This window comes from Chiloscyllium plagiosum, chromosome 15 (genome assembly GCF_004010195.1).
Source record: "Chiloscyllium plagiosum isolate BGI_BamShark_2017 chromosome 15, ASM401019v2, whole genome shotgun sequence".
Lineage (NCBI taxonomy): Eukaryota > Metazoa > Chordata > Chondrichthyes > Orectolobiformes > Hemiscylliidae > Chiloscyllium > Chiloscyllium plagiosum.
Window position 1 is genome coordinate 7523785 of NC_057724.1, and position 20113 is coordinate 7543897.

Consider the following 20113-nt stretch of genomic DNA (forward strand, 5'->3'; position numbering starts at 1 on the left):
TTAACTAAAACAGAATGTGGGAACAAAATATTGAGAAGATGGAAGTCCACAACATTATGAGGGATCTATGTAAAGTAGATTGTCTCTGTCAATCTGGAAGGGTCAAAACCAGATAGCTAACAAGATGACCAAAGACAACATTAAGAAAACGTGGGTTTGTGCAATAGGTAGCTAGGATCTAGAATGCAATTTCTGCAAGTGTGGAGAAGACAGAGTAAGTTGTAGCTTTTTCAAAGACAATTAGATAACACCTGAAAGGAGAGGCTTTGCAAATGAACAAGAAAAAAGCATGGTGGTGGAATGTTTTTATTTGTTCCTACATTGTGGATATCAGTGGTGAGGCCAACAGTTATCATCTATCCAGCAAGGCCTTGATGTGGCAAATCGTCCCCTTCTCTGCTGTAACTATTTCACCATTCTATAACAGGGGAGTAAAATCATTTGAGAAATTGCTTTCAGTACAAATATGTCCACTTAAATGGATCCATAACAGATGGTCCAAATCTCAGACAGGCATTTGTGAGCAAACAATTTGAATCTGGTTCTTTTGTTTAAAATAAAATTACAAGGATTCAGTGCAGGCCATTCACACTGAAAATGAGAAAAGGCTTAATAAAACTAGAAAATGGATGAAAGGGGGCCTTCTTAAATGATAAACAGGAACGTGGAGACAAAAGCAGGTAAAAGCAGAGTTACAAATCAGGAAAGTTGACCGCTGTAGGAAGAGAAGGAAAACAGAATAATGCACTACCAAGTTCTCAGCAAAGCAACAAACATTGAATGGAAAACAGAAGAGCATAGATGTAGCTAATTGGGGCACAAAATGGGTGGCAGTCTCAATAATGTGATTTTTGTTTGCCTCCTTATTTCATGTTTGCATTTGTTATTTCTATTTATACGAAATGCAAAGTTTTAAAATCTTGAACGTAACTGAGAAATTATCTTTGTATCATACTTGGCCCAGGATTTCACACTACCTTACACTAACTGTTACTACAAAAGCAAAAGTTGTTCTTGTCGAGTGTCCAATTATTTAATATTGCTAGTCCCCAAAAAACCAGAATCAAAATTTTAAAAAATGAAATAAAACCAATAAAGAAAAACACAGCAATCTAGTCACAAACTGGAGAAAATCTTGAATTATACTACCAGAGATTCCAATGTGATCAATGACTTGATATCACTTGGGTGCATCAATTAAGGGAACTGGGAAAGAGAATGTCAAATGTTTGGCCCTAAAAGCTGCCCTCAATGATATGCGATTTTTTTGGATTTATGAAAAGCACATGTGGGTTGCATTGCATAACAACTTTGACTCTGTCAGAATGATATTGTACTTTTCTTTGTATACAAATAATCCCTTTCTACTTTACAATAGACAATTAAGTGAAAAAAGTGCTCCAAAATCATCCACTCTTCAAACAAGAATCACCAAATAACCAACAGCAGAAGAAATCCTTATAACTAAATAAGTTCGGTCAATTTAAGTAGTCAACTTTTGCCCGAAACATCGATTTTCCTGCTCCTCGGATGCTGCCTGACCTGCTCTGCTTTTCCAGCACCACTCTGATCTAAACTCTGGTTTCCAGCATCTGCAGTCCTCACTTTTGCCTTCAAATCAGGAGCTAGACATTTATCTGCACCATATTGAACTTCACACTTATCCACTTGTTCCAAGTCTTGTGTTGTTGCACACCTTCTCAAGTCAACAGTGAGTTGCATGACAATCCACTGACAATCTTAACAAAAATGCAACATGGACAATAAATAAATAAAATTACAGCCCTTCAAAACATCCTCAATTGGCTTGCTTAACTCGTGAAATGTTGCAAGGACAAGGTGAGTCCATTATTTTTATTCATATTTGTCTCTCATTTGCATCACTATGCTAACTACCCCACTGCATGCACAATGTTCAGGACAGTTCCCAGACACCATCTCAGGGACAACTTGCATCCTCAGGTAGTTTCAACTCCGCAGAAGATGACAGGACAATCCTTGTCACCGACAAAAACACATTGAGAAAACACATCAGCGCCTGGTGTGATCAATGCACCAAGGAAATGTCCAGGCTCACTCCATACTGCCACTGGGAGGAACTCAGTCATGCCACCGCTGGAAGCAGGGTGTAACTGCAGCGTGACATGTTTACATAGGTGATCTCCGTTATGAGTGCTGTGAAAGAAGGAAGGTATAATCGCAATGTCGGATTGAAATATCGAGCGGACCCGGCTTCCCATAAACCCCCTGAGGGCAACAGAGCAAGTTGTGAACGAGTGGAAGTTCGAGGGAAGCCGATCACTGAGGCCGGGGCCCCACTCTGACTCTCTCAGCGCTCCCCCCCCCTTCCATAGAGAGCAGGGGGAAGCTCAGCCTCAGCCTGTCTCCCTCCTTCCCCGAGTCTAACTCGGACTCTCCTCTACTAGGAAGCCCAACCGCCGTCGTGTCACAGAGATCCCGGCCCGACTACCCCCGCCATCGGCCATTTCTTTACCTCACTGAGACCCGGCCGTCGTCCTGACACCGCCTGCCCGTTCCTTCCCCCGCCGCCCAGTACAACCCGGACCGCCCGAATTATCCGCACGCGACCACGCCCCCGACACTCCATTGGCCACACCGCGCTGAGGCCGCGCCCACTGACCCCTCATGGGCCACTACGGGCGAGCGGGTCCCGCCTTTGACGCCCCCATTGGTCATTCCGCAGCGAGGTCCCGCCCCCAACACGCCCATTGGCCTTCCGCCGGGTGCACCCGCCCCCGACACTTCCATTGGCCATTTGGGATGCTGTCCCCGCCCCTGGCATTCCCATTGGCCATCCAGCGAGTGTCCCCTCCCTCCAACCGTTCCCCACGGTTATTCGTCGGAAGTGGCCCCGCCCCGGCACACACATTGGTCATCCTGGAGCGAGGGTTCCCACCTTCAGGCATTCTTATTGGTTACTCCGGGGGCCTGCATGGGCACATAAGGCCGCGCCCTCACAACTCGCATTGGCTGGTTCGCATGGTGACCCCGCCCATCGCAGTTCGCATTGGTTGGTTCTCAGGACACATGCCTTACCCGCTGTGACGTCACACTATAAAAGTCGGGGTCTCGCCGACTCCCTTGTGCCTTCCTTGGGCTGGTTTCCTGCTCTGCTTCACCCCATCCCAGTTCAGGGCAGTGAAGTGGCCTTGCAACCTTTCCTCAGCTGTGCTAACGTTGTGCTGGGGGAGTTGAGCAGGATCAATGAACGTGCTTTCGCTGCACAATCAAGTGATTCATATCCGAAACTGAATGGTGGCCTGGTACAGATGTAGGCTTTCACATGGGCTATGTGGCCATAGTATTGATGAGTGTGCAGATTTTTTATGGATAAAACAGGAATAGCATCGGTTTCTACCTCTAGAAGCTCAGAACTTACGTATTACGTTCAAGTCTGTTGGGGTGGAGGCCACGGCAAATGATGAGTTTATTGTCGCGTGTACCGAAGCACAGTGAAAAGTTTGTATTATCTTGGTATTTGTGAGATGTTTATGGATCATCTGAAATATTTGCAGACCTTCCAGCTTTGCTGAGCGACATTTCACGCATGCTTCATTGTTGTGGTTCTGTTCGCTGAGCTGGAAGTTTTTGTTGCAAACGTTTCGTCCCCTGTCTAGGTGACATCCTCAGTGCTTGGGAGCCTCCTGTGAAGCGCTTCTGTGGTGTTTCCTCCGGCATTTATAGTGGCCTGTCCCTGCCGTTTCCGGTTGTCAGTTTCAGCTGTCTGCTGTAGTGGCCGGTATATTGGGTCCAGGTCGATGTGTTTGTTGATGGAGTTTGTGGATGAGTGCCATCCTTCTAGGAATTCCCTGGCTGTTCTTTGTTTTGCTTGCCTTATAATGGTAGTGTTGTCCCAGTCAAATTCATGTTGCTTGTCGTCTGTGTGTGTGGCTACTAGGGATAGCTGGTCGTGGTGTTTCGTGGCTAGTTGATGTTCGTGGATGTGGATCGTTAGCTGTCTTCCTGTTTGTCCTATATAGTGTTTTGTGCAGTCCTTGCATGGGATTTTGTACACCACATTAGTTTGGCTTATGCTGGGTATTGGGTCCTTCGTTCTGGTGAGTTGTTGTCTGAGAGTGGCTGTTGGTTTGTGTGCTGTTATGAGTCCTAGTGGTCGCAGTAGGCCAGATATTAGGAATTGCTCCTTGAAATAAAAGCTGGTGGATATTTGGCACTCTCTTCCACAGATAGTAGTGGATGCTAGATCAAGTGTTTTTAAATTGATGGGGTTTTCTTTTCCCTAACTAGGAGATAGTGAGGCCTGCAGATGCTGGGAAGTCAAAAGTAGTGAGTGTGGTGCTGGAAAAAGAACAGCAGTTCACGCAGCAACTGATGAGCAGGACAGGTGATCTTTTGGGCAGGGCCCCTCATTAGGATTCAGTTTTTTGTTAAGCAAATGTATTAAGGGATATTGCCAAAGGCATCTGTAGTTAAACCACTTATCAGCTATGAGCTCAATGGTGGAACAGAATTGAGGAGCTGAATGGCCTGTTTATGTTCCTATATGCCCCAACATCACTGATCAGCACCTGGTTGCTCGATCTCTGGTCTTTGTGAGGTGGATAAATTCTCAAATCAAGTATGGTTCAATCATGAATATTTACAGCGTAAAGGAGGCCATTTGTCCCATTTTGTCTGTGCCAGGTATCTGCAGGATTTTGTAGACTAGCCCCACTTCCCAACTCTTAAAGTTAAAGAGATGTACAACACAGAACCAGACTGTTCAGTCCAACTCGTCTGTGCCGAACAGATAGCCCAACCTAATCTAGTTCCATTTGCCAGCAGTTGGCTCATATCCCTCTTAAACCACTCCTATTCATATTCCCATCCAGATGTCTTTTAAATGTTGCAATTATACCAGCTCCACCACTTCCTCTGGCAGCTCATTCCATACACTCTCACCCTTGGTGTGAAAAAGTTGCCCCTTTAGGTCCCTTTTATATCTTTCCCCTTTCACCCTAAACCTATGGCTCCTAGTTCTGGACCCAACCCTGGAGGGAAAAGACTTTGTCTATTTATGCTATCCATGCCCCATGTGATTTTATAAACCTCTATGATACTACTCAACAGCTGCAACGTAACCTCTCAACTCCTGTACTCCATGCTCTGACCAATAAAGAAAAGCATACCAAATGCTTTCTTGACTATCCTATCTACCTGTGACTCTACTTTCAAGGAGCTAAGAACCTGCACTCGAAGGTCTCTTTGTTCAGAAACACTCCCTAGTACCTTACCATTGAGTATATAAGGTCTGCTAAGATTTGCTTTCCCAAAATGCAGCACCTTGCATTTATCTAAATTAAACTCCATCTGCTACTCAGCCCATTAGCCCATCTGATTTTGATGTCATCTGCAAACCTACTAACTATTTCTCCTATGTTCATATCCGAATCATTTATCTAAATGACAAAAAGTAGTGGACCTAGCACTGATCCTTTCCCTTTGTTTTTCGAATATCTGTAAACAGATAACTGTAAACCTGCTTTGTCAATGTTATTGAGGATATGGTGGCCGAGGAGTCAACCAGGGTGGGAAAGTGGAAAGAGTGAGGAGTGTCAGATCAGTCATGATACTATTGAGGGTGGAGATGGTTTGAGGGGCTGAACAGTCTCCTCCAGTTTCTATTCCTTATGGTCTTATCAGTGCTATTCACTCACTTTGTTCTTAGAACCAAACATTTCAAATTGGTGAAGTTAGGTTTTTGATCGTTCTACCAATGAGAACAGTTACTTCCTATCTGCTCTGTCCAGATACCTCATGATTTTATATCTCTACCAAAGCTTTCCCCAAAAGAAAAACCAGAGCTGCTTCAATCTATCCATGTAATGATAGATTGTCATCTTGAAGCATTCTTGTAAGTCTTTACCTGCAACATGTCAAATACTTGCATGTTCTTAGTTAAAAATCACACAACACCAGGGTATAGTCCAACAGGTTTAATTGGAAGCACACTAGCTTTCGGAGCAACGTTCCTTCATCAGGTGATAATGCATGTTCTTTCTATTAAGTGTGGAGTACAGCATTAGACACAATATACCAATTGTGGACAAAAGCAACATTTTTGGAAACATTTGTCAAATCTTTGCTAGATCTCCATTGTCAATATACTAGGGCTTACCATTGATCAGAATCTGAACTGGATGAGCCACTTAAATACTGTGGTTAGAAAAGCAGATCAGAAACTCACTGCATCAAATAGCTTACCTCCTACTACCCCACTTCCTGTCTACAATTTTCATAGCACAAGTCAGGACTCTTGGAATACTACCTCTTTTCTGCCTGGATGAGTGCAGCTCCATCAACACTCAGGAAACTCAACACCATCCATGTCAAAACAGCCCACTTGATTAGCACCATCTTCAGCATGCACTTCCTTTATGATTTGATGCACAGTAGCAGCAGTGTGTGCAGTCTGTATGATGCACTGTATTAAATCATGATAACACTTTCAACAACCCTAATCACATAGCATCAACACCACATATGAATTCCTTCCAAGACACGTGATCATGAATTGGAAATATATCACTGTTGGGTCAGTGTTATTTGGTCAAACTCCTGACACACCCTCCCTCATTGTATTGTGGGTGTTCTTACACCATGTGGACTGTAGCTGTTCAAGACAACAGCTAACCACAACCTTCTCAAGAAATGGACAGCAAATGCTGATTTTGCCAGTGATGCCCACATTCCATGAATAAATTTTAAAATATGTTAAATTTTGAGCCAATAGCAGTGCTTCCAAGACTTTGGTTGCAATATATATACGAAAACAAACTCTCATTTATATCGTACACTTTTCAACCTCTGGATTGAGAAGAATCTCACAGTCAAAAAAGTGCTTTTAACAGTAGTCACCAAACTCTGCACAGCAAGATCTCACAAATATATCGAAAATCAGGAAAATGTCATGTCTTAATTGGGCCTCCAACAGGAGTATTTCTTTCAGTCCCTTGAACCTGCATTGGGCTTCAATTAGATCACAGCCACTCTGTACCTAAACTCCATATTCCAGCCTTGTGCACGTACGTATCCCTTGATAACCTGATCTGAAATAATATACATCGACTTCATTCTTGAAAGCTTTGATGGTTCTCCAAAATTTATTGTTATTGCAGGACTCAGAGGATGAGACTTACAGCTTCCTCTTTTTAATGTTTTAAAACACTTGGATCAGATGATATTCAAGATAATAAGAATAATGCTCTTTTGTGTAGTTTTTTTCTGGCTTTGAGAGATGAAGATATAAAGAGCTGCAACTGTCCTTCAGTTGACCTCAGGTTTCAGGCAAGCACAGAGCTGTGGTGTTAGATTGAGTGATTTTTATATCTATCTCACACCATTATTAGAGCACTCCAAGATGAGACATGCCAGGAAATACCTGATTTTGAGACATGACTATTTTCATATAAATTATATTGAGTGTTGTGTAAACAATAACATTTGACACAAACCTTTCGAACAGGACAGCTCTGTAAAGCTTTGTTGTTGGTGGATATTGAATCTTTCAGTGGTGAAGGCAAAAAGTCCTGGTGCCTGGTGATTTGCCTTCAGAATAAGTTTTCAATATATTCTTGGCATCTTAACGCTGTTCTTATCAAAGATCAAAGCTATTTCCGTGAAGTGCGACCGTTCAACTCTTGTAGAAGCCTACTGATAAGTGAATACTTTATCTATACACTGCAAATTCACGCTTAAGATTAGATTAGATTCCTTACAGTGTGGAAACAGGCCCTTTGGCCCAACCAGTCCACACTCACCCTCCAAAGAGTAACCCACCCAGACCCATTTTACTCTGACGGATGCACCTAACACTACGGGCAATTTAGCATGGCCAATTCACCTGGCCTGCATATCTTTGGACTGTGGGAGGAAACTGGAGCACCTGGAGGAAACCCACACAGACACGGGGAGAATGTGCAAACTCCACACAGACAGTCACCCACTGCTGGAGTTGAACCTGGGTCCCTAGCGCTGTGAGGCAGCAGTGTTAACCACTGAGCCACTTGTTTGCATGCTTTTTAAAAAAAATCTGCTTATTGCAATGATTGAAGTTAGCTTCAAGTTTGCAGAAAAAAGTAATGCTAATCTTTTCTTTATTGAAAATGAAAATACAAGTTCCTGGATAAAAATAACAGAATACTATCTAGCAAATTAGGATGTCAGTAAGTTAAGAGCCTGTACTGTTGGAAATATTAAGGATAAAGGACTGACTAACCAATAGAAATTGGGATAAGGGGGTAATTTTGAGGATTGCAACCTTAACTAGAGAAGCCATAATAATTTACAACATAAGTTACTCACGTGGATAAGGAAAGTAAATGTACTATAGCCAAGTTTGCAGATGATACAAAAATAGGTGGGAGGGCAAGCACACAATGAGTGTGCAGGAAGAATAGAGGACTGAGTATTGTTTAAATGGAGAAGGACTGCAGGGTGCCATGGAACAGAGGGATTTGGTACTCCCCATCCATGTATGGCAAAAAGCAAGCATCAAGTTCACCAGGGAATAGGAAAGGCAAATGGAATGTTGACTTTTATTTTGAAAAGGAATTGAATATAAAAGTAAGGAGGTGTTGCTAAAACTATAAAAGGCACTCATCAGATGAAAGCTGGAAAAATGGTGATAGTTTTGGGCCGATTACCTAAGGAAAGATAGGCTAGTGTTAGAGGTGGTGCAAAGAAGGTTCAGTAGTTGACTCTGGGAATAGAAGTACTGTCTGATGAGGAGAGGTTGAGTAGATTAGGCCTGTACTTATTGGAATGTAGGAAATTGAGAGATAACCTTATTGAAACTTACAGAATTCTTAGGATACTTGACAGGGTCGATGTGGAGAGATTGTTTCCCCTGTGGGAGAGTCTAGGACCAGTGGGCATAATCTTAGAACTAGGCGTTGCATTGAATGACAGAGCAGGCTCAATAGATTGAATGGCCTAATTCTGCTTCTACATCTTATGTTGTTATGTAATGGCATAAACCCAAGACGGCTTGGTCACTGGCTCATGATCCAGTCATGACTATTTTATCTTTGAAAACAGCTTTAATTGCTCACTGCATTCAGTTCAAGTTAATTTATTCCTAAGAATTTAAGATGGCACCATAAGTGGCAACTTAGTTAACTTTTCACTGCACTCATGTGAGTACGTGACAATAAACCCAATTCTAATTCTAATTTTGAGATGAAATAGACAGAATAATCCTAAGTTTAATGGTATATAGAGGAACCTTGATTATTCGGCATTCGATTATCCGAATATCAGATTATCCAGCAAGATTGCAAGGTCCCGATGCTAGGCTAAACAATGTTAGCCGGCATTCGATTGTCTGGAATTCAATTAACCAAGCAAAGTACTCCCTGTCCAAATCCTTCGAATAATCAAGGTTCCTCTGTAAGTAAGATGTAAGCCACTTGCTCATTAATAAGCAAAAAATATAAGGCTAAAAATAGTGAAGGAAATCAAGGTGAATGTAGCACAAATGCAAAAAGATTTGACCAGGTTATATTATTAGTGGAACTTAAGTGAACTTGATAATTAACCAACCAACAAGATTGAGGCTCCACAAATTTATCATCCTTAATGATGGGGATCCCCAACATAACAGTGCAAAACAGATGGCTAAAGCATTTGCAATTACCTTCAATCAGAAGTGCTGTGTGGATTATCCATCTTGACGCATCCCTAGCTTCACGGATGCCGGTTGTTAGCTAATTCAGTTAATTTCATGTGATATCAAGAAATGATTGGAGGCACTGAATAATGGATAAGAGCTCTGACAACAGTACCAAAGCAATAGTACCAAAGACTTGTGTTCCAAAATTTGGCACACTGGTTATCAAGCTGTTCCAAATATAGCTTCAATACTGGCATCTACCTGATGCTAAGGAAAATTGCCCAGTTATGTCCTGAAGACAAAAGTAAGAACAAATCAAACCTGGCCAAATACAACCTTATCAGTCTACTCTCAATCATCAGCAAATTCATGGAAGAATTTGATAACACTTGCTCTGTAATAACCGAGGAGAAAGTGAGGACTGCAGATGCTGGTGATCAGAGTCAAAGAGTGTGGAGCTGGAAAAGCACAGCCGGTCTTATGCTCGAACCGTCAATTCTCCTGAACCTCCTTTTCCAGCACCACACTCTTCAACTCTGTAATAACCTGCAGATTGACACCAGTTTAGATTCCGCCAGACCTGTTCAGATCCTGACCTCATTACACCTTCACCGAGATCAGATCATTATCCGGATAATAAGATGTCCCCCCATGGGCTCACCACTACATTGTCCATTATAATTTGGAATGAGCAATAACTGCTGGCTTAGCCAATGATGTCTACATCCTGTGAATTAATTTAAAGTAATTATTTCTAACAAAGAGCTTGGTGTACACTTGAACAAATAAAGAGGGTACTTAGTAAAGTGCATAGCTCTGCTCTGTTGCATTTTTTTTGAAGGATTGCCATTGACTGCATATTAGGTCAATCCAAATCCAGAAGGTGAGCACACTTTGCTCCAGGCTGACCAAGGAGGCTGTGTCACCAGACAAAGCCAGCCTGTGGATAGCCACCTGAGTCAATGTAGTCTCCAGGGTGAAAAGAAACATGCAGCTGTCAGATAGTTAATTGTCCCCTGAGCTCGGCAGGAATAAAATGCCACAATGCTCTCTCTTACATCCTCACCTTCACTCAAACTCTTGTCACTGCACTGTAACATCACCAAAGCTAGTGGATTCCCACTACTGGATGCAGCATCTCCATTCAACAGTTCTCAGTCATGTCATCCTCCCAAACAACCAACCCTTCCTGCCCTTCACACTGCCTTCTCCCCATGGGGACATCTCAGCACCCGCTTTCATGCTCCAGCACCATGACAGACAGCTCTTCCGCTCAGCTTTATCTCACTCAATCTCCTTTTTCGTTTCACTGTGAAATATATTGTCACACAGCAGGTCCCAGAGATGGGCAGCGAGGTATCTGACACTCTTGTCCTTACGCTCAGTGAGAGGACCATAGCTGCTCATGTGTATGGGGATGTTAAGGCAGCCAAGTAAACTTCATTGTGCTGTGCTGCATGCTCTTTCATTCCCACCACTCTGACTCATTCTTAAGATAACTTCTACACTTCATGTGCCATTTCTGATGCAGGCACCAATGGCACACAGCAAAGAGGTCAACCTCTCACTTCACCAGCACCTCCTCCACTTCTGAGGAAGAAGACACACATCCCTCAGAGAACAAGGCTGTGGCTCCTCCTTCCAGCAGCTCAGAGATTTCCCCTTGGTCAGTTCTCGATCTCCTTTAGATTCCGAAGCACATACTCAGTACCTGGCAGGTGCTAACCCCTCCATGGGGTCAGTTATTAATAACTTAGTGAGAATGCACAGACAGTCATAGGAACAACCGGCAAGTTGTCAGGGATGTAATAAATTGAAGTGAAGAATTAGCAGTACTCCCTGGTTTCAATGTGTGTGCATTTGGCTGCCGAGATGGGCAGGTTAAGAACAATCATGGAGAGCTAGGAATAGCAAAATATTGATGAAGGGTCACTGGGTTCAAAATATTAACTCTGTTTCTCTCTCCAAAGATGAGTTTCTCCAGCCCTTTCTATTTTTGTTACAGTAAAGTGCTCAGTGGCTGCTGGAAATGCTTGCAGACCTGCACTCGAACACTTCAGCACTTTTGACAGGAGGGAGGTAAGAGACCTTGACTTCACTTACAGTGATCTTTCCTCTCACATTGGCAGGATGGTTGCTCCAGGTATCGAGGTGGCACTGTAGCCACAAAGAAGTCTCCTTTCAGGACACTGCAGATCCGTTCACCATAACCTTGCCTGAAATCACTAGCCGAGGTAGGTGAACCTGACCCTGGCTAGGACACTCTCAGCATATCTGAGCTCTCTAGCTACAAATACACCGTGGTCATCCATCCAAATCTTCCAGAGTGCACTTCAATGCAGGCTCCCTCCATCTCAGCTGCAGACCCCAAGGTGACACCAAGACATAGTGGGAGGGCAAGAGGGGTGGGGGGTGGCAGGGGGGGTGGTGGTGGAGGAAATGCATTAAGGGAACATAGTTAGCATGGTTGACACATCATTGAAAATAAATTTCACATCTGTAAGTATTTTTGCATTTTGAATTGTCGCATGCCTGATCAACCGCAACGATAGCTGTTGGACCAGGTTATATGATAGCCATGTCAGTATTAAGCAGCCTTTTCATGCCTGAAGCCAAAGTTTCAGGCATGAAAAGGCTTTGGCCTGAAGCCAAAGTTATTCTGAGCAACTTGTAATAGGTCATTGCTTCCATCATGCTCTACAGTTATGGCCAATTTTTACATGTGACTACATAATCATTCTGAGCACACACTTCTGAAGACAAAGATTCATTCTAACTGAGTTCTACAAGGGAGTACACAGTAATTCAAGGATTGTTGATTGAGATGCTGCCTCGTAGGAGGGGGAAAGCTGCTATAATTGCAACCTCTAACTTTGGAAGTTGGAGTGAAATGCACATGTGCTCATTCAGCAGGATATGCAAATCTGCTGATGGTGAAGGCTGAAAGTATATAGAAGCATCAAAAGGATCTGCACCAGGATCCCTCTGAAACTGAATTGTTCATAGTTGTACTCAGTTCTCTGATCCATGTTCATAAATTAAGCCCTGAAACAAACCTTCCTTCACTCCACATAGTATTATATTACGATCAGATTCCAGGAAAGATTTCCAAATTCATTACAGCTTCGTGATCCTTAGTTTTGCAAATCATTTGAGATTCCGTAGTGCTGGCACGTTTTGATCATGATTGAATTTCAGAATTCAGTGTGATAGAGAGTGGTTTGTTCTAGTTCCTTTGGAGATGTTCATTAGTAGGAGATGGTCATTACCTGCAAGTCAGAGGTAACTAGGGGATAGTTCTTTGACTATGAACTTCACAGCATGTTAACCTTCAAACCCAGCAGACACACATGAAAATGTTCAGTTTCACCAGTGCAGTCCAGTAGAGTTTAAACTAGCTTTTTAACTCAGGCCCTTGCATATTTCTGGAGAGTAAAATAGACATGTCTGTAATAGATTGCTTTGTGCTCAGAGGGGAGTGATTATTACCGAGTGATAATCCTCAGTATCTCCTCATTAATTATCCCCCTGTTTGAAGTTTCTCTAACAAATTACATGGGCAACATTCCATTGGCTTCACACAAGACTTTGCCAGAAGTGAATTTAAATCTGTAGGTTTTCTGTAGCAGTCTTCCAAAATAATACAGGTGGTATAGTCCTTCCAAACACATTTTATGATTAAAATTACAAAACATTTATAGAAGCTTTAGATTTTGACATATCATTGTAATACTTCCCAGCTGAGGTTACCTTGAAGCTGTCACCTTCATACCCTTGTCCCTTGCCTGAGGTGTGATGACCCTCAGGTTAAACCACCATCAGTCATCTCTCTCTAATGAGAGAGCAGCCCTATGGTCCTCTGTGACAAATTTATTTTCCCCCAATAAAATGAGATCCTTTCTCATTTCAGTACAAAGGAGTTTTTTTTTTAAACAATTAAAAATAAAACAACTCAGACAAACGTTCATTTGTCTAGCTTTGGTCAGTTATCTTTTTGGTTTTGGCTTGACTAAATTTTGGACAGGTCAGCTGCATCACGTTTGATTTCCCGGCAATGTGGGTGGATTTTGTTTGGTATGATTGAACAAAGAAGCTCCAATGAAATAAACTGGCATTCTTTCCACAACCCTTTCCACAAAAGTTGACAGGTTGAAGTTAGTTTGGGCTGTGATCACTGTATCCACTCCAGATGCATATCTCAAAGTCAATGATAGAGAGAGCATTTCCTTCTCTATTGTGGAGTATCATCTCTGATGTCTGTTTTATCATTTTTGAAGAAATATCCAGTTGGTCTTCTTATTGCAGATTCACCTTCCTGAGGTGGAATCCGTTGTCACTCATATCGATAACTTTTGCAAATGCTTGTTTAAAGTTTGAAGTAGCAAGCACAGGCTCACTTATAAATTGGTGATCAGCTTTTCAAAAGCGGTTCGTCGTTTCTCAGTCCATCTCACCTTTGCTTTTTTCTTCAGTAGGTCTGACAGCTACTGTACTGATGTTTGGGATGAACTTTTGGTAGAACCTATATATTCCCAGGAATCTCATGATTTCCTGCTTTGTTGTGGGAATAGAGACCTAGGTTGCAGCCTCTGCCTTTGCAGCGCTGGATAGGACTCATCCTTCATTCATTATTTGGAAGCGCCGGTGTTGGACTGGGGTGTACAAAGGTAAAATCACACAACACCAGGTTGTAATCCAACAGGTTTATTTGGAAGCGCAAGCTTTTGGAGCGCTGCTCCTTCATCACGTGGTTGTGGGATATATTCCATAACCACATGATAAAGGAGCAGTGCTCCGAAAGCTAGTGTTTCCAAATAAACCTGTTGGACTGTAACCTGGTGTTGTGTGATTTTTAACTTCATTCACTACAACAGATCACTTGAGCGTGAGCAAATTCATTCATTGAAAGAATAACAACTAGATCAGCTGACTGTATTTTCCAGAATACATCAGGCTCATTCAGACCTGCTAATCTGCTTCAGTGGATTTGAAACTAGTTTTTTAACCTCAGGCCCTTGTGCATCCCTGGAGAGTAAAAACAGACAGTAGGGGGCTTCCTGCTGAGAGGGGAGAGATAGTTCAGGCTCGTCTTCCTTATCTCTTCTTGTTAAATTGCTCCCTGTTTGAAATTGTGTGGTTATCTTGCATTTGCATCTGTTGTTCAAGCCCTTCAGAATTTGACAGACACATTGACCAATAGGTTATAAATGAATTTACCCAGGTCTCCCACATACTGGAATGGTCAAATCACTACAGACACAAGTTGGTACCAATGCAAACTATCACAACTATATTAAGGAACAAGTAACAGTAAGACTAGAATACTAAGAATGCTATTATTAATCTTGCCCGATCTCCATAGTCACTTCCCAAAGCCTCTTGTAACTGTAGTTGGATCATGAAGACATTGTTCCCTCTCTCTATCTCTCATTTTTGGATAGTTCTCTGGAACTTTTTATAGTACTAGTCAATCAGGGAGACTTTCTTAATTGTTCGAAACTTGTCAATCATTTGGATGACTTGTTAATGTTTGTTTCTTTATATGGCAGGCCCTGGGTGCCTTTCTGGCTGGTTTTTGTTTGAAAATATACATTCCTCATTTGTTTGATTAAACTGTTGATGAAATGTGTCATTTTACACTATATTAATGTCATTAGCACCTGGCTGCTGTGTTTGCACAGTGTCTAGTTTCTGGGTTTACAATTTGCAGAGCTTGACTTGGCCAACGAGTCCCATACCCAGCATCCCTTGCTGTTTGACCAAGTTGGCAATCTAACTGTGTTTTAGCAGCTGTGAGGCTGCTACACAACATTCCATTGGCTTCACACTAGACTTTGCCAGACAGTTAGTGGATTTAAATCAGTTGTTTTTCTACAGCAGTTCACCTTTTAAATGATACATTTTATTTAAAAATAAAAGTATCCCTATTCGAGGACCGGTCACGATAGCATTTCTCCTAGAAATTTAAGAAAATGTCTTACAACTTTTTTCCCTTTTGAAGTTAGCTTTAAAGTGAAAATTTTCCCACTCAAATTATTTTATTTAATCCGTGAGTTCAAAAGGATGCAAACTTGTTAAGACAAGATCCTTGTCGAGTTTCCCCAATTGGTTTTAGTTCCAGAGTGGTGTACCCCAACTCATTAAACTGGGGTGAGGAGGGATGAACTGGTTCCCAGTCTTCAGTCACCCACCCTCTCAGTTGGTAGCAACAAGGGTAACTTAGAAAGGATCTCTTCTCTTGTGCATAACTTTTCCCAGATCCAAATGAATTAATGTTTTAAAAGGAGCCAATTTAACCAGGTTTTCTTGAATTAACAAAAAGAGAGAGTAATTACTCCACAGGTGAAGAAATTTCACTTCAACACTGATTCCAAATAAGAGGTGATGCCAAAAAAAAGTTAAAATAAAATTTATATGGATCAGTCTTCAGTTTTGTTGTCATTACAGTGAAGGTAATGATGACGTTGGTAGGTTGGCTTTGTAATCCTTAGTTTTGCAAACAGAGTGCAGTTCTTTCATTCTAATGCCTTTCGACCGTAATTGAATTCCAGCATTCAGGATGAGAGAAAGTGCTTTGTGGTTCTGCTTCCTTTCTGACTTGCTGACACCGCTCAGAGTTAGAGAGAGTCTTTTTGCAATACAGTCGCAAGGGAATAGTTCTCTGACTGTGACTGTCCCAGCACGTTTACACTCAAAATCCGGTTGTTTTACAGAACAGCATTTAGTCCCATTAATCCACTCCAGCAGAGTTGAAACTGGTTATTTAACTCCTGCCCATGTGTATTTCTGGAGGGTAAAATAGACATGTCTGCAAACGGAAGTTTCCAGTTCCAAGGGGAGGGATAATCAGTTGCGTTTGCTATCTCTTATTAATTCTGTTTCTTTTTGGAGTTTTCATGATCACATACACGTGCAGTATTCTATGGGTTTCACATAGGACTTTGCCAGATGCTCACTGAATTTACGCCTGCAGTTTCTCTGTAGCAGTCCTTCAAAAAAAATATATTGGAATTAAGTCTAAAAATATCTATAAATACTTCAAGATTCCAGTCCAACATCATAACAGTTGTAACTTTGTCTGAATGGCTATTACTCTTCCTTTAGCTCACCAGAACATAACACATTCTTATTCTTGAAACTGGGAGCAATGTAAATTGATTGAATGATATCTTCCCCTAACTCAGATCTCTTGGAAGTAGATTTAGGTTAATTCCAATCTGGCCGTTGTTTCTGATGCTGCACATTTCTAACATGCTGAAAGTGACGCTCCTTCCAGTCAGTGTCCTCCCCTTCCAAATCAGAAGACTGACACCACTCTCCCAGTTCCTCAGTGTCTGTCATAAACCATCTTTGCCTGCCCCAGTTGTGCAGGGCACATTATGCGAAGATTATGGCACACTCTATCTGGAATGTACTTTAAGCCCATCCACTGTAACCTAAGCATTAGAACTTCACTATGTGACACTCCATTGTCTGTTCCACAATGGTCCTAATGGGACAGGCTTTCATCTGTGTTCTGCCCCCAGTCAGGGGATTCTCTAAAAGGAGTCCTCAGCCATGTTCAGAGAGAGAAGCCTTTGTCTGGCAAGAACAATCCTTGTATGGCATTTGGTCCTTCAAATGTGGCAGGATTGTGAGCTATCAAGAGAACAGACATTGTGGAAACTTTCGGATGTTCCTAAGTGAGTTGGACATTGATTGATTGAGTGAGTGGAAACCTTTTCCATTAAATAATTCAACCACTTTATAATATATCATCACAACATGACATCTCACATGGCATTGTTGGCAATGCGTCAGCTGCACATGAGGAGTAATTGCATGACAGATGTTTGATATCATTGAGGTTATGTATGCCTGACTCATGCAATTTCCCTCAAAGAGCCTCATATTGCTCACATATCCAACTGCTCCCCACTTCCCCTTCCCACCCAAATGAAAACAAACAGACTTAATCCACCAAGAGTTTACTGGCAGCCACTTTTCACCTATATTGCACAGTTGAAATTTTGTCAAAGATGGCAGGGTCTCTTTTACGCTTCCCACATTCTCATCTGTTTTATGTGACGATGAGTATTTCCCTATTTTCCCTCTCAGACCCTGGCCTACTGCCCACCTTTTCTGTCGACTGTTCCCACCATCATATTGGAGCAGGGTCATCATATATTGTAAACCCAGCCCCCTCCTGTAGTCATCCGTGCCCTATTTTGCAGAATCATATCTCACCCTTGTGCTTGGACTGTCCCCCTTTACATTTGTATCCCCTCTGTGTCACAGCACAATGAAATCCAACCACATAATCCAGTTTCCCGTTTTCCATTGCATGGACTGCCCCGCTAACTCCTCTTGATGTTTTCTGCTCAAACCCCAATGACTAACTGTGACTCCCCCACTCCAGACTGACCTGTGAAGGCAAGCCTGATGGAGCATGGTCCAGAATAATATCCCGCAGCACCCTGTTAGATTTACCTATAATTCCTGCACCTGTCAGTCTTGGCCTGCAGGACTGGCTGGTGCCTAATTCCCCAGACTGCAAGACATGGATCCCTGGACATTGTGTACACCAGGGGACACACCGACTTTGTCCAAGCCCCTGAACTGAAATTGGGCGATACCCTTGACAAGAGTGTGGTGGAAACCACTAATGAACCACAGTCCCCTTCACTTGATGAAGGGCTACTTCTCTTAGACTTTCAGACATGGCCATATGTTTGAAACAAGTCTGTTAGCTGCAGAAACTGCTGTGGTGTGACGTTGATGTCCACCACTTTGACTGTTCAGTGCCATCAACCATGAGAAGCTGCCTTCCTTTTAATCTGCACTCAGAATCAAGTCAACTCAGAGATGCTGGGATCCTCGAACTTTTGAATAAAGTGACATTGTCATTAAAAAAAGAGTCAAGGCAGAGATGCTGTGAGCATCCAAGTAAGTACAAAGTGAGAGAATGCAAAGAAAGCAGGCTAACAGATCAGATTCACAGCCTGTTCTCATGCATGAGATGTGTGCATCCTTATGGGCAGAGCAACCTCCGAGGTTGCAATATAAGGTATCAGTGAGTTCCAAAAGTGCAGTACTGAAGTGCTGAAGTGTCTTTTGAGTTAATCTGAGATTGGCTGCAATAATGTTTTGAGACTAGTGTTCTGTTAATGCCAATTTCCGTGAATGAAGAGTAAAGGCAGTGGCTGTCCCTGGAGTGTGCATTGAGATGTTGGAAAGTAAATGTACTGGGAATCCCAGCGAACATGCTACCCTGGACATTCTCTGGAAGACTGCATCGCTAGAATACTTGCTGAGCTTCAGGTGGCTCAGAGCTGAATATGTACCACTACTGATATGGAGCTGCTGATGATTCCAAACAACAGGCAGTGGCCACGGAGGATAACAGTGGCTGATCTCTGTCTTTTCTTTCCTTGCAGATGATCCGATGCATTGTGCCTGGGAGAGAGCCCGAATAGGAAGAGGTGGCTCGACACTCAGATAGCACCCAAGAGCAAGGTAAAACTGCATCTGACCAAGACAGAGATTAAGAAGCAGTCTGTCATGGCAAAATAGTACTCCTGCTGGAGCTGGTGATTATGAAGTGTTGTGAATCCACACAGAAACCATCAAACAAGCATCAAGATATCTAGATTTCCAGTGAGTGATTGGCAAGAGATGTTTTAATGCTTTCACTGTAGCATACAAATTAAATGTAACATTGACTAAAGAACAACCCAAATCCTTCTATCATTCAATTGTTTGGACATCAGACTATGACCAGAGGTACAGTGTGGGATTTTCACAGGGTTTCTGTGTACTGATTTCTATGGGAATTAACCTGGAAGTTTCAACACCCAATGTTTTCCAGCCCATCTCCAGGCATCATTGACTCTGAGCTTCCATCCACCCAATCACTTGTTCTAACCACTCATCCAATCACTCATTCACAACCATTCCTACGGAAACTTTAACCTTATGATTTGGCGGCTGCTGCCATGAAAAGGGGGAAGTACTAACTTCTTCCCAATGATACAGCGTTGCAATGGAGCTTTGAGAGGGATACTGCACTCTGCATTTCTGGAAATGATAGGCCGGAAGGTCCAGCAAGAAATACAAACAGCATTAAAGCAAGGAAAGTTTCACTGGACTGGCTGTCTCACAATGTTTATTGCTTTCTGGAAGATCTAAGTCATTATTAGTAATTTAAACTACAAAACAAAAAAATCCCCCTTTAACTTGGTCTCATGACTGGAAATTCCATCCAAGACTTATATTCACCACCGCTATTTTCAGAATTATAGTTTATATAGGAACCAGGTGGAGATTACCCTCAGCTTCCGATGGGTTCGCTTCTCCCTGTTTCACAAAATTACAACATTGTCTGACCACTGAAAGGCAGTTCTCTCAATTTTTCAGAGTGGTGCCAAACTGACTACCAACAGCATAGGGCCCAGTCCAAAGTTGAATGCACACAGCCCTCATGATATAATCTACAGGCAC

At 42.4% G+C, this 20113-nt stretch overlaps 1 long non-coding RNA gene across 1 annotated transcript; it reads left to right on the forward strand.

Moving 5' to 3' along the window:
- The first annotated feature begins 3134 nt into the window (after positions 1 to 3134).
- On the forward strand, positions 3135 to 19242 carry LOC122557469. The gene is made up of 3 exons (XR_006313839.1): positions 3135 to 3292; positions 11764 to 11868; positions 19051 to 19242. It is a non-coding gene; the product is annotated as an uncharacterized LOC122557469 (long non-coding RNA).
- Positions 19243 to 20113: the final 871 nt, after the last annotated feature.